This window comes from Rhinolophus sinicus, chromosome 6 (assembly GCF_057876585.1).
Source record: "Rhinolophus sinicus isolate RSI-liver-muscle chromosome 6, RSI-T2T, whole genome shotgun sequence".
In the NCBI taxonomy this organism is placed as follows: domain Eukaryota; kingdom Metazoa; phylum Chordata; class Mammalia; order Chiroptera; family Rhinolophidae; genus Rhinolophus; species Rhinolophus sinicus.
In genome coordinates this window covers 12,339,896-12,354,859 of record NC_142506.1, presented here as the reverse complement: position 1 = coordinate 12,354,859, position 14,964 = coordinate 12,339,896, and the positions used below count along the sequence as shown (strand labels likewise).

The window sequence follows — 14,964 nt, the reverse complement described above, 5'->3', positions numbered from 1 at the left end:
GTGTTTGTACAGACTATCTAAAAGAATATCCAATGTCCCAAAGAAACTGGTCATATTCGTTGCCTCTGGAGAGGAGAATGGTTGGCTCGGGTCAAGAAATGTCATTGTATATACCCTTTTGTGTTTTTAAGAGTTGTGAGCCCTGTGGATATAGTATTACTGTAAATAATAGATTCAAACACTTAAAAAAGTGAAGACGTCACACGTTTCCTCACACGTTTACCCACACGGCTCTGTTTTTTTTTCCCCCCAAACAAACACAGCTTTTAACAGGTACAGCTTCAGAAGCTGTGTAGTTATGGCAGCATTGAGCAACAGCGGGAAAAGCCAGGATGTGTGATGCACACGGACAGAACCTGAAGGTGACGTTCACATGACAGGAGACTGAGGAATGAGGAACAAAATGCCCCACGTTGTTTTTCTATTCTGTTGCTCTTAGCCTTTTGTTCAACAGTTCTAACCTGTGAGTTGGCTGCTGGGAGTTACAGGCAAGATCTTTCAACAGCTGAGGAGCTTGTGTGCTGATGAGGGCTGTGTGTCTGTGCCCTATAGGGCCTTGAGCTGCAATCTGGGGACAGAAAGGCTCAGGAAGCCCATGAACTCATGCAAAGAGAGAAAAACCTTCTTAGTAGATATCTCTCGATTTCTTTTAGGAATCTGAAAATAACACCTTCCGGGAAACCATAATGATAGCTCACATTTACTGGGCATTCCTTTTTGTACCAGACACTGCTCAAAGCTACTTGTGTATAAAATCATTAATCCTCACACCAGCCTGATGAAGTAGGGATTGTTGTTATCCCTATTTTTCAGGTGAGGAAACACCCACGGGCAACCTGCCCAAAGGAGCACAGTTAATACATTTGAACCTGGGTCTGACTCCAGAATTACTACCTCATGAAATGAAGATCCAGACACACAGGAATACATCCAAAGGCAAAATCCGGGCATTACTACTCATGCTGGTCTCAGGATTGAGGGACAGGGTGGAATACAAAAATGAGAACCTAGGGAAGTACTGGGGTGGCCTGTCTTTTGTATATGGGGTACCTTTACTCCTGGAGAGCCTTGAACCACCAGAGGAGATTTAGGGCTTAATCTCATAGGAAAAAGGGGGCTGTGGTCGGAAGCTCTTAAGCAGGGGAGGGAGGTGGGAGAACTAGCGTTTTGCGGTGTCCATTGACTGTGGTTGGCAGGTTGGGGTTGGCGGGGGGGGGGCTACTAGAAGGAGGAGACCTGCATGTAAATGGGTGGGGGTCAGGCCTGGGGAGGCCGCTGTGGAAATGGGAGGGAAAAATGGATCTGGCAGGTTTTGTTTTGAGGATTTGTTAGGGTTCATAGAAGTTGAAGGTTGAAAAGGGAAGCAAAGAGAAGCACATGCTTCGCATGCTCTGTGTTCCAGGGATGGGTTGAGGAGGAACTTCGTCCTCGTACAGTCAGGTCAGGTGCATTTAATGCTCTGCCAGGTTCTCTGCTCAGGGCTTTCATAGTCTCACATGTCCGCCAAACAGAAGGTATAGCAGATGTTGTCAACCCCCCCACCCCCCATGCACACACATACACACAGTACCCCAGGTTCCATTGAAAGGTCTGCTTTGGGCCTCTCGACATGGAGTGAGAGAGTGACTTGCGTTGGAGGAGACTATTAGAGTGTCAAAAGCAGAAGACCCAGAAGAGACACAATGGTGAGCAGAAAAATTGGTGGAGAACTCAGAAAGTCCATTTTCTTGGAAATCACTCATGAGGAAAGATACACCTAGTGAAATAGTCCTGAAATTTTAGTGCATGTATCCCCGAAAGGGAGTTTCTTTTTCTTATTTACTTTTTGTTTTTAATATGTGATTAGTAATCTTAGCTTTGTAGGCAAAATTGGCTGGATTCTCGCCAAAGAGTAAACTGCAAATCAGATACTCTGACAATAATTTTCGAATCGTGCTCTACAAGCCATAGGACTTCTAAGGAACTTTCTTAGAAGCCTCCTCAAGAAGAGGTTAATAGATCTTAATAATTGATTAACACTTCCTGAACTCTGATTAGACCATGGGCCAACCCCTATGCTACGTCTTGGTCTGCACGATCTCACTGAGTCCGCCCAGTTACGCTGTGATACAGGAGCTACTGCTTCACACAGAGCAAACTAAGGCTCAAAGGTCACCCAGCTAGGTAGTAACTGGACAAAGTGGGATTCAGCCCTTGAGCTGTTTGACTCTGGAGCCCATGCCCTTCAGAGGCAAGGCTGTAGCTACTCTCCTCCCCGCCCCTTGGCCATCCATGCCATCCGGACCTCAGATTTTGACATCATGGAGAGCCCACAGAGGACAGGAAGTACACTGTTGGCTGGGGCCTGGGAAAGAGTACATTAAAACATGGCACACTGATGGCCTTCTTTAAAAGTCTTGGGGTCTTGCATTCCCACGGTACAGGGGAGTTTTATAATGTGTTCTGCTGATGGCTTTCTGCTCTCTTGTTACACAAGGGGGAGCATTCCACACAGGAACGGGAGTGAGGTCGCTGCAGGGAGGGAGTACGGCTTTCTGCAAGGAAGAGCTCGCTCTCTCTCTCTTACTCTTTCCCTTCTATCTCATTCTCTCTCTCTCTCTCTCTCTCTCTCTCTCTCTCTCTCTCTCTCTCTCTCTCTCTCTCATAATTATTTGCAGAGCCATTTGAAAGTAGGTTGCAGACATCACCTATACATACTTCAGCAGAATTTCTTAAGAACATTTTTCTGTCTAATCCCAGTTTCATTATCATGTCCAAGAAATTCAACATTGATGCAACAATATTATCTAATATGTAGTCTATATTCACATTTCTCCAAATATGCCCAAGATGTCCTTTATTGCCTTTTTTCAGTCCTGAATCAATTTTGTGTTTTTAAGTTGCTCTGTGCATGTATTATGATAGCAATTATGAAGGCAGCAAAGAGGAGACCACAGCTCACAAACACTGCAGTTTCACAAGATGCATCGCAGGTAAAAGTGATTAAGGATCAGTAATATCCTAGGGTCCCGCTGGATGCATTCCTGCGGGAGGTGGACCTCTAATTCCTGGTCCACATTAGAATTAGAATTAGACCCTCTCATTCCTGGGTCTCATTCCTGAAGTGGGCATGCCTATTGGTGTTTCTTGAGCAGGGGGAAGCCCACTTGGTGGGCCCATGGGTGGTCTCATACCAGGTGGAGGAGCCATAATGCCTGGAGGTGGGGGTGCTTGGCACACAGGTGTAGGGGGAGTCTCCTGACCTGTTGGGATGGTCCCCCAACCCCTTGGAGCAGGAGCCTGGGGAATTGGAACACCAGCTGGTGCCCGTCTGCCAGCAGCCAGGCCAACCCCAGGGCCTCCTGCAGCTCCAGCAAGTCGTATGAGAGCAGTGCCAGTATCTCGGGGGTGGCCCCTCCACAGTGATGGAGACCCAGTTCTCCCCGAGCAGTAACATGAGGCGCACAACCTGCTCTGGCTGCTTCTCGTTCTTTGGCTCCATCTTCCCGAACTCATCACAGTCACAGAGGATCAAGTTCACAGGCTGGTCGAAAGCCTTCAAGGTGCCGGTGAAGACTCGGCCGTCGTACAGGATCCACCTCATTCTGTAGTGAAAGTGCTGCAGCATCTTGCTGCTCTTTCCCGCAGTCATGGTGGTCACAAATCCAATATCTACAGTACCATTTGGGAACCCGAGGACCTCAGGGAAGGCTACCGATAAAGGTATGACGCAGGTTCTGCGACAGAGAGTGCCACCTGGGGCAGAAGCTTCAATCAGCAGGTGGGAACCTGATTTTTCACTTGGAGTCAGCTATCCGGAATGTTCCAAGACTGCTCTAACCACCTCAGGGGTGTCTCGGCTAAGAACACCTGCCTCAGTTCTGCCTGGAAATCGCCCACAGGAGCTTGCTGCTGCTGCTGCTGCTGAGATTGCCTCGGGGAGAGCTGATGCAAGAGAGCTGATGTCCTTGGTTGCTGTCCTCCCATGTTTCACTTGGTCTTCCCCCTCTGGTAGGTGCTGTTCTATAGTCCGTCTCAAGTGTAAGCAGTCCCTGGCCTGCTGCATCGTGCTGCTGGCCGTTCCTCAGCACAAAACGTCAGGCGTCTCCGGCCGCGGGGCCAACATTTTTGTGTTAGATCCTCGTCATTTTTCTGGACTATTTTGCTGCAAAATGTTCATAATTTTTACTGGCTATTTACTACTCCGTGAAGCTGATTTGCCATGATTTATTAATACATTTCTCTTTGGTTCCTATTATAAATAGAACGTGGTGCTAAGTGGAGCTTTCTTCCCCTCAATTTTGACTCAGGAACCAATTCAATAGATACCAGATTCCAAAGTGAGAGCGAGACTGACCATCATATATAGAATTCACCAAGTGTCACAGTGGGTCAGGTTCCCAGGAAAAAAGAGTTTGTGATGGAGATTTGTGTACAGGAGGTTTTGGGGAGTGTTTGGGGATCAACACCTGTGGAAGAATAAAGGCAGTGGGACTGGGCAGAGGGAATAGTTGAACTTCGAGGCAGTCACCACAAAGGCCCCTGCCAACCCTCCTCTAGGTCCGGAACTGAGATGGTCCTGCAGAGTTGTCCCTTATTGAGGCAAGGAGGCCAGGGCTTTAAACCTCTATATGGACCAGTCATGGAAGCAGGTTGCTCCAGGCGAGGGGATGTGACCTTAGGGGAGGTAGCTGTCTCTTCACCTTAGGGCACTTTTCAGAGAGACTCAGAGTGGGAGTGAGGGTCTCCATCCTCAGGGGAGATGTGGGCAGAGACCACAGCATCAGCTACACCAGGGAGTCTCATGAGCCTGTTGTGAAGTCTTGGACTCCGGCAGCCATACTGAATACACAAACGGGAAGGCGGGGGAGGGCAGAGCGATGCCCCTGGAGAGAGCATTGCATGTGTGACGCCTCCCTCACTTCTCAGGGGAAAGGCTGGGGTGCTACCTCCTTCTCTGAAGGTGTATGAAGGGGCCTACCGTAGGACCACCTATCGAACTTGAAAAATAGTTTCTACAGTTGGTGGCAAAGAACTGGCTAGAGTGGCCTGTGACAGCTGGACACAGTGGGGTTTAGTTCTGCCCTCCCCGGGTTTGTTGGGGCAAATGATGAGAATGTGGGCTCCCTGAGAAAGAGAGAACTGGGTGACAGACACTTAAAAAAGAATCTTAGAAAAAAATTATTTAAGACTCACAAGAAGTTGCAAAAATAAAACAGAGTTCCCATGAACCCTTCACCCAGCTTTCCCCAATAACGTCTTAAAACTGTAGCACGTTTGTAAAACTAGTGAATTGACATTGGTACAATACTATGAATTAAACTACAGACTTTACTTGGTTTTCATGAATTTTTATATGTACCCGTGTGTGTGTGTGTATCACCATGAAATTTTATCACATAAAATAGATTTGTGGGTTTGTGTAATCACCACCACAGTCAGGATACATCATTGCTCCATTACTACAAAGAACCCACCTCCCTCCATCTACAGCTTTGCAGTCAGACCCTCCAGCCAACCCTATCCCTTGGCAACCACTGAGCCGTTCTCCATCACTATCGTTTTATCATCCCAAGAATATTCCATTATGGAATTATGCAGCATGTAACCTTTGGAGATTGGCTCTTTTCATTCAGTGTAACATCCTTGAGTCCCAGGTGGTTGCGTGTGTCAACAGTTCATTCTTTTTTATATCTCAGCAGTATTCAGTTGTATACCCGGACTTAGTTTGTATATCCCTTCCCTGTGGGAGTCTTGTAAGTCCTGCCCTGAGAGGATCCTCTGGAGGGTGAGGGGAGCTCAAGGAAGTCTGAATGGAGAGCACTGCCAGGGAAGAGGAGCAGAGTGGTAGTGGCTGCGGGGATGAAATACGTCTCCCTTGTCCTGAGAATTAAAACTAGAGAGGTCCCCCAAGATGGGGCTCTCCAAAGAGTCCATGAAAAGTGCCACAAGCAAGAGGTAATTTTATACGTCGGCAAAGCCCAGTGAGCATGAAGTCAGCTTCCAACAGTCGCAGTCTCAAGCCAGTTACAGTATTTCCAGACAGAACCACTTATGTCTCCACCTTCCGTCCGTTTTGACATGGAATCCCAAAGGGCAGCCAGTGAGTGGGGGAGGAAATGTGAAGGCGAGGAAACTGACTGCATCGAAATCCCCTTTTTACTCCCTTTCTACTCACCTCTCACTGAGGTGCTGGCTCTAGCTGAGAAGGGGCAGAAATCTGTGGAATGAAAACTGAATTGTTAATTAATATAATAAACTGACACATTCAATTACTCTATCAAGACCATGTTTGTGACTTGATGTGACCCTCAGATTGTCATTATCTGAAAATGACCCGAGCAGGCAGGGTACTGCAATAGTTGTCACTAGAGTCAAGGACAAGCTCCTTTCTTCTTCCTATTGCCCCCCCACCCCCATCCCACCACAATGAATACATTTTAAAAGGATGGTGGGAAAAGAACAGTAAAGTGTGTTTTGATTATGTCCACACAGCAGTTCCATAAATAAATTGGAAATAAACCTCTATACATAAGCCCTTTGTTTCTTTTATAGTATAATTTCCTTAGAGTAAATTCCTAGGAACAGGGTTGATAGGTCAAAGGGCATGGATATTTTTGTGGTTCTCAAAATATATTGCCAAATTGCTTTTCTAAGGGTTTGTACCAATTTACATTCCCACCAGCTACAGTATGGAAGTTTTATCACATATTAATGGTACAGGATAATATAAGATTGTTAATGTAATGGGATTAAATGTGCTAGTTGAGGTTTGGAATAATTTTTAAAGTGCTTTTATTATATGACAATTCCTGTATTAGGTGTTTTAGCAATCTCTTTAAACTTGGCATTAGTATCTTGAGTATAGATTCTTGCTAAGGGTCTGATTTTATATAATAAGTTAATTTCTGGCTGTTCATATCCAGCTTCCAGAAGGTTTCCTGGAGCACTTAGAAGATCAACTCCTGTAGGATTTGTGTGCAAGGAGGAAAGGGAGAGGTCATGGCCAGAGGATCAGTGAATATGAGAGACAGGTTCGAGGGCTATGAGTGAGAGGCACTAAATGAAACAAGGAACCAGGAGTAAGGAGACGGCCGTGAGGTTGGAAGACGACGTGGGAAAGGGCCTCAGGAGACAAAGATTCTGGCCCAGGCCTCAAACAGGGCAGTGGGACAGGAAATATGCTCCACCTCCCCAAATATCAATGAATTCAAAATGTATTTATTGTAAAAAACACAAAATTGACTATCTTAACCATTGTTAAGTGTGCAGTTCGGTAGTGCTAAGTATTCACATTGATGTGAAACACCTCCAGAACTTTTTCATCTTGCAAAATGGAAATTCTTTACCCTTTGAAGAACAACATCCCCCATCACCTTCCCCCAGCCCCCGTAGCCATCATTTTACTTACTGTTTCTATGAGTTTGATTACACTAGATATCTCAATATAAGTGCAATATTTGTCTTTTTGTGGCTGGCTTATTTCACTTAGCATAATGTCCTCGAGGTTCATCCATGCATGACATTGACAGGAGTTCCTTCCTTCTTAAAGCTGAATAATAGTATGTACAGGCCCCATTTTGTTTATCCATTCATCTGTTGATGGACATTTGGGTTGCTGCCACCTCTTGGCTATTGTGAGTAGTGCAGCTATTAACATGAGTGTGCAAATACCTTAGAGACTCTGGTTTCAATTCTTTTGGATATATACCCAGTAGGATTGCTGGATTCCATGGTAGTTCTATTTTTAACTTTTTTAGGAAACTCCATACTGTTTTTCACAGTGATTGTAGCATTTTACAATCCCACCAATAGCGCACAAGGGTTCCAGTTTCCCCACATCCTTACCAACACATTCTTTTCTGTTTTTTTCCTTCCATATTAGCTATCCTAATAGGTATGAGGTGATATCTCATCGTGGTTTTGACTTTCATCTCCCTGATGATTAATGATATTGAATATCTTTTCATATGCTTGTTGGCCATGTGTATATCTTTGAAGAAATGTCTATTCAACTCCTTTGCTCATTTTTAAATCAGGTTATTTTATTTTTTGTTGTTGAGTTGTAGGAGTTCTTTATATATTCTGGATAAGAGCTCCTTATCAGATATATAATTTGCAAATATTTTCTTCTATTCTTTAGTTGCCTTTTCACACTGTTGATTGTATCTTTTGATGCACAGAATGTTAAAGTTTGAGGTAATCCCCTTTGTCTATTGTTGCTTTTGTTACCTGTGCTTTTGGTGTCATATTGAAGAAATCATTGCCAAATCCAATGTCATAAAGCTTCTCCCCTGTGTTTTCTCCTAGGAGTTTTATAGTTTTCAGTCTTCAATCCATTTTGAGTTAATTTTTTTTTTTTTTTTTTTTTTTTTTTTTTAAGATTTTATTGGGGAAGGGGAACAGGACTTTATTGGGGGAACAGTGTGTACTTCCAGGCCTTTTTTCCAAGTGAAGTTGTTGTCCTTTCAATCTTAGTTGTGGAGGGTGCTGTTCAGCTTCAAGTTGTTATCCTTTCAGTCTTAGTTGTGGAGGGTACAGCTCAGCTCCAGGTCCAGTTGCCGTTGCTAGTTGCAAGGGGGCGCAGCCCACCATCCCTTGTGGGATTCGAGGAATTGAACAGGCAACCTTCTGGTTGAGAGCCCACTGGCCCATGTGGGAATTGAACTGGCAGCCTTCAGAGTTAGGAGCATGGAGCTCTAACCGCCTGAGAAACCGGGCCGGCCCTTCAGTTAATTTTTGTGTATAATTTTGTATGTGGTGTAAGATAAGTTCCTTCTTTTGCCTGTGGAAATCCAGTTTTCCCAACACCATTTGCTGAAGAGATGACTACTCTTTCCCTATTGAGTGGTATTGGCAACCTTGTCAAAGCTTATCAAATGTTGTGATTATTTTTTATTGGTGAAAAAATAATAACAAAGTCTCAGAATTCTTCTTTTTTAAGGTCGATTCAGGGTCTATCATGACCTTTTGAATGAAGTGGAGAGGTCAAAATAAAACTACGAAAATGTAAATAAAACTTTGAGACTATTGGATGGGGACCTAATCACACCTTTTCATAAGATGTCATCAATACCAAGGGAGAATCAGTTAATTGACAAACTAATTCACCAAGCGAGTGATTATTGCGTGCCTACGATGCAGGCTTTCACCAGGCCCAGGGAATACAAGTATGTATAAGAGAGAAGTCCCTGATATCTGTGTTTCTGTGTAGAATCTCATTTTCTGTTAGCAGCATCAACAAAAATGTGTGTGCCTGCCCTTCCTCTGCTAGGAGTTTGGAGAGGCATCTAAGGGACTGTGAGTTTCTGTCCTTGCTCTCAAGCGCCCATGTGAGCTTCTTCTTATGACCCCCCAGGTCTCCTCTGTGTTCATTGCTCTTTGCTAAGGGCTAATACCTGATGAGACAGACCCATTTCATGGCTTGGAGAATGAAAGGGAAGAGGCCTTAGAGACTGAGGGTTTTGTCCAGATCTCTGGAAGGAGCCAGTGTTCCGTCTGTAGAGCTGTTTCTCACTGTCTCCCCCGATGCATCCCACTCTGATTGAAACCAAAGTTTCTGTTGTTTCAGGAACCTAAGTGCTCCATGCAAGAAACACAGAGAAAATCAGGTAAAAAGACACATTGCTTTTCCAAGTTACAGACTAACAGAGACATTCAGTGGCACCCTCACTTAGGCTGAACAATGGCAGTTGTGTATGAGTTAACAGAATGCTTTGTTTTGCAGTTAATTGGTTAGGTGGTATTGTGGCTGTTTGCTCATGGGTCGTGAAAGAATTCACGAGTCAGATAGAAATATAGAAGATTTATTAAAGTAAGGGGAGAGTGGGCTCCGCGGAGTCTGCTGGAAACTACTACCCGGAGTCTTTGTTTCATCTTTAGTTTTATATTTTCTAGTCAGGATGTAAATTTCTTAAGCCTGTAGTGGAATTTTCTAGCGAGTTGGGCTTTGTCAGTTGGGGTAGGGGAAGGTGCAGTTAAGCCGTTATCGCCACCTTTGCATATGGTATGTAAATTTAAGTTGGAGCGAGGAGTGGGTCTCACACAGATACAAAACCTTTCCCAAGTCACATGCTTAGCACTGGGCTGAAGTAAATAGAAACAGTAAAATTGGTCTGCATAGTAAACGTACAGGAAGCAGAACCATTAACAGTTGGTGGAAAGGAGGTCACGGAAAGGAAGCAAAGGAAGGAAGGAAAATAAAAAGCTTTCAAAAAGTCCCAAGCTAAATTACACTTGTTAAATCAAATTATACCAGAGATTCAAACCTCAAAATAGAAGATTTAGTGCCACCATTACAATCCCTCTGCCTTGACAGGTGTTTTATTTCTTTTTAAATGGAGTAGGTAGGCATGTGTGAATTGCAGTCTCTTGCATTGACTGTTCCCTCAGCATAACTTCTCTTAGCTCCGTATGATGAAGGGTTTTCAATATCATTAAGAGGTGTATCAAGTTTATATGAGAAACCCAATTGTAATCATTGTTGTAATCAAATTATTTATGCTTCAGTTAACTGTCCCTTAACTCGGATATAGTTCTTACTCCATAATGTAGGTCCCATCTTTTTTTTTTTAAATAAACTTTTTACTTTGGAATATTTTGGGTTTATAGAAGAGTTGCAGAGTTCCCATATATCCCTCATTGAGTTTCGTTTTTCCCTAATATTAACATATTTTCATGGTACTTTTGTCAAACACTAAGAAACCAACATTGATATATTACTATTAGTTAAACTCCAGACTTTATTTGGAGTTCGCCAGTTTTTTCCCTAATACCCTTCTTTCTGTACCACAGTTGAATTTAAGGTACCACATTCTGTTTAGTTGTCATGTCTCTCTAGCCTCTTCTGGTCTGCGACAGTTTCTCAATCTTTCTTTGTTTTCCATGACTTTGACACCTTATTCATGTTACTTTATGATGTCAGATTGTGAAGGTTAAAGGAAAGAACAAATACAAGCTCAGCTACAGTTCCTGGTGCATTACAGGTGGTCAGGAAGTGAAAGTTTACAAAATAATCACATTACTATTATTGCTATCAAGGTTACCAATATCCTTGGTATGCACAGGCACTGAGTGACACATACTTGGCTTTGAACATCATGGTTCCTTTGTCAAACTTTTTAACATTTTTGAAATAATTTTAGACTTAAAAAACGTTACAAAAATATGACAGAGAATTCCCATATTACTTCACCGTCTTCCCCTAATATTAACATCTTACATAGAGTACACTGATCATAACTAGGAAATTAACATTGATGCAATACTAAGCGAACTACAGATCTTACTTAAATTTGCTAGTTTTTGCATTAATGATTTTTTTTCTGAGCCAGGATCCAATCATGGATCCCACATTAAACGTAGTTATGAGAAAGAGACTAACTTAGTCTTCTCTTAGTTTTTCCTTGTCTCGATGACCTGTACAGTTTTGAAGAGAGATAGTCAGTTACTTTACGGAAAGTCCTTCCATTTGGGTTTGTCTCTGTCTTCTCAGATTTAAATTGAGGTAATGCAGTTTGGGCACGAATACCTCAGAAGCAATGTGATGTTCTCTATGCACCATATCAGGAGGTACATACACAAGTCAATATATTTTATGACTGGTGATGCTAACCTTGACCTCTGGTTAAAGGGGTGCCTGCTGGCTTTCTCCACCGTCCGTTATTCTTTTTCCTTTTGTAACTAACAAATATCTTGGGGAGAGACTTTGAGACTATGAAAATACCCTGTTTCTCACACTTTTCGCCTGCTAGTTTTAGCATCTACAGATGATTCTGGCCTGCAGCAATGATCACTGTGACGTTCGATTATTGACGGTTTTCTATTTCTTTTATGTTTTCTCCATTTATTAATTGGAATTCCTCTGTAAGGAAGAGTTGTCCCTATTTATTTCTTTACACTAGAATGGGCTTACGCATATTTATTTTATGATCGGTTATAATCTAATATTATCGTTATTTATTTTGCTGCTCAAATCATTCCAGCTCTGGCCATTTAGGAGCTTAATCAGGTTGTACCTTTTAACATGTCCCATCATTTTTCAGTCTTTTTTCTTTCTTTTTTTTTTTTTGAGCACCTCCTTTTTGTTTTCGGTTTGTCTTATATTTTCCTGGTACCGACCTTGGAATAAACCTTTTCTCCAAGAAGCACCAGTTTCTTTTACTGGAGAATGGATTTAGAAATCTTGGTGGTGGTGGGTGTGCTCGTTGCTTCTGGGGCATCATTGCTTCTAGGTCCTCTCGGTGAACAAGAGATGTTTGTAAGGATACGAACATACACACACATCTACATTTATTTCAGTATGTATCTATCTAAATATTAAAAAGCATGATGAAGCCATTCATTCTAAGGTAAATGCATGAGTATCTGTAAGGCAGGCTTCTATTTGTCTCCTAATAATAAAGAGAACAAGTCCATTGCAGTATTGCAGAGTCAATAATACTTGTTTACTTTCAATTTTATGTTGTGATTCAGATAGCTGAGGTTGCCAGAGAAGAGACGTAAGCTCATATAATTCTGAAACCCGAAATAAAGATAATAAGAGGGGTATCCAATTCACATTTCCTAGTCTCGTATGCTGTGCAGTGCTGTTCTGGGAGGTGTTAATGAGCTTATTATCAGGATGAAAGAGCTCTGTGCTCCAATAAGTTTGGGAAATTCGGCATGGTGGATCCCCCACACTGTGTAACTCTGCCCATGGATTATTAAAGGAGGCTTTTAAAGTATGTCTTACAGAAAAATTATGTTTAAAACAAAACGTTTATCAGACGTTATAGAAGCAAGAAGAAATACAAGAAGAAAAAGCAAACATGTCAAATCTATATGCATTTTCTGTCCCACAAATTTATTTGGGACAAAATGCACAATAACCTGAAAATTTTAAAGTGTGACCACGTTCCTTGTTAAGAGAGGCTGCCAGAAGATATGTCTTCACATGGCTTTTAAAACCTTAAATTGCATTAGCTTTATCAAGGGGGTAAATATATTCTTTAGAAAAAAGGTGTTCTCCATTCCTGCTATTGAAATACAGTGTCACAGAATTTATGGAAAAGCTAACAACAAAGACAAAAAAATCCCTTCTCAAAGTAGTCATTTTGTGGATGAAGGTAGAAACCTACAATCTTTCCTCCACCACAGCATTTCATATTTAAACCTTCTATTTTTAACCTGATGGTGGGATTCATGGCTAATGCTTATGAGATCTGTGTCTAGACAGTTGAGAAAAACAGGAAATGAGTTACATTGTCGTAGCTTAAGAGAATTTAACCTTTTGTCTTCTAGCTCCAAGCTCTGCTTGTTTTTTAAAAAAACATTCCTTCTCCCTTGAGAATTTCAGGGCATTTAAGGAACTATAATAATCCAGGGCTATTTTGGTGGAAAAGGAAATGAGAACATGGGTTTACTGTGCTTGGACCGTAAAATGAACGGAGCCATTTGGATGAGCATGTTCGCTGTCTCCTTCTGAATTCTAAGTATGTGCTCACAGCTGTCTCTGATCGATCGCGTGCTCTGAAAGAACAGGAAGTCAGCCTAGAGAACGCATTCTCCCTCCGTGCTTGATGCACAGTTTGGTGCCGCAGGATGTAAAATGTCCCCAGAAGTGCAAGCTCAGAGGAAGCAGCTGGCATGTATTGGATGCTTTTTATGTGCCAGGCACTGAGCTAAGCATCTCCCATATATTATCTCATTTAATCCTCTCAGTCACCCAAAGATGTGGTTACTGTTACCAGCCCCCATTTCACTCATGAAGAAATAGAAGCACAGCGAAGTTATGGAACTTTGCAAGAGTAGCAGAACTGGCATTTGAACCCAAATCAGTGTAATTCCAGAACCTATGTTCTTAGTAGGAATGATGTACTGTGTGGGGCTGTTGCGAAGATTAAATGAGGTGATGTATGTAACAAACTTATCACAATTCCTAGCCCGTAATATGCATCACAATTCCTGCTATTATTTACATGTATAAGTAAAATAATGCTGTTCTTCAGTATTAAGTAGATAATGCTACTCACACGCTTGTGGTAAGATACACACAGTACTCAGTGCTCCTAAGTAGCAAATAGAAAATATCCAAATAGCTATTGAATTAAAATGAATAGTGGTGGTGAGGGTTTGTACTCAATGTATGTATTTATTACGTGTGGCATTGTAGTGGGTTGGAGATACAGTCGCAGCAACAGCTGGTCAGATTAGAGGGTTTGTAAACAAGGGCAGGGGCCCACACTGTGAACAAGTTGACAGTTATTAACCATTGCTTCTTCGAGTCTAAGAAATGACGATATACAACATTTAACAATCCATATGTTAAGGGCCTGTTTTGTCAGACTCAAAGGCTATCACGATACAATGTTAGATGAGACATGGAATTTGCAATCTAATAGGGAGTAAATTAAAAACCAACAAATGAAATCATTACAAAGTATGATAAGTGCCAGCAAGGAAATACTCAGAGTCGCAATGTAGAATAATGGAGTTGGGGCAGGGGGAAGAAGGCTCAGACCCTACTTTGGATGGGGTAGGAAAGGAGGGCTTCCTTAGGTGGGTGACATTTCAGACCGGATGGTGAGAAAGTCTAGGAAGAGGGAGCGTACAGAGGCTTTGAGGTGGGAAGGAGCTTGACAAGTTCAAGGGCCTGAAGAGGATGAGAGTGGCTGGAGCATGACGGGAAGAGGGATGAGATGAGACTGAAAAAGGGCAGTACCAAGTCACGGAGGGCCTTATCACCTTGTGGTGAATGAGTGGCATGATCTGATTTGCCGCTGTGTGGAGAATGGACTAGACAGGATCAGAATGCTGTTGGGGATGTGTGTATCAAAAGTGATGGTGGTTGGGACCAAGTAGGATCCTTATAATCGGGAGGCTAGATGGCCGGAGACAGAAAAGGAGACGTGAGGATGGGAGTAGAGGTCAAGGTCAGAGTGATGTGGGGCCAAGAGCCAAGGAATGCAGGCAGCCTCTAGCAACTGGAAAAGGTGAAGAAACGGA

The 14,964-nt window shown here is 42.7% G+C and overlaps 1 protein-coding gene and 1 pseudogene across 2 annotated transcripts in view; one reads left to right on the top strand and one right to left on the bottom strand.

The window, feature by feature from the left end:
- The window catches only part of NTAQ1 (N-terminal glutamine amidase 1), a 213,821-nt gene that overhangs the window by 22,645 nt on the left and 176,212 nt on the right, over nucleotides 1-14,964 (top strand). The gene's annotated exons all lie outside the window — the stretch shown is intronic.
- LOC148757834 (SNRPN upstream reading frame protein pseudogene) lies at nucleotides 1,303-4,644 on the bottom strand (annotated as a pseudogene).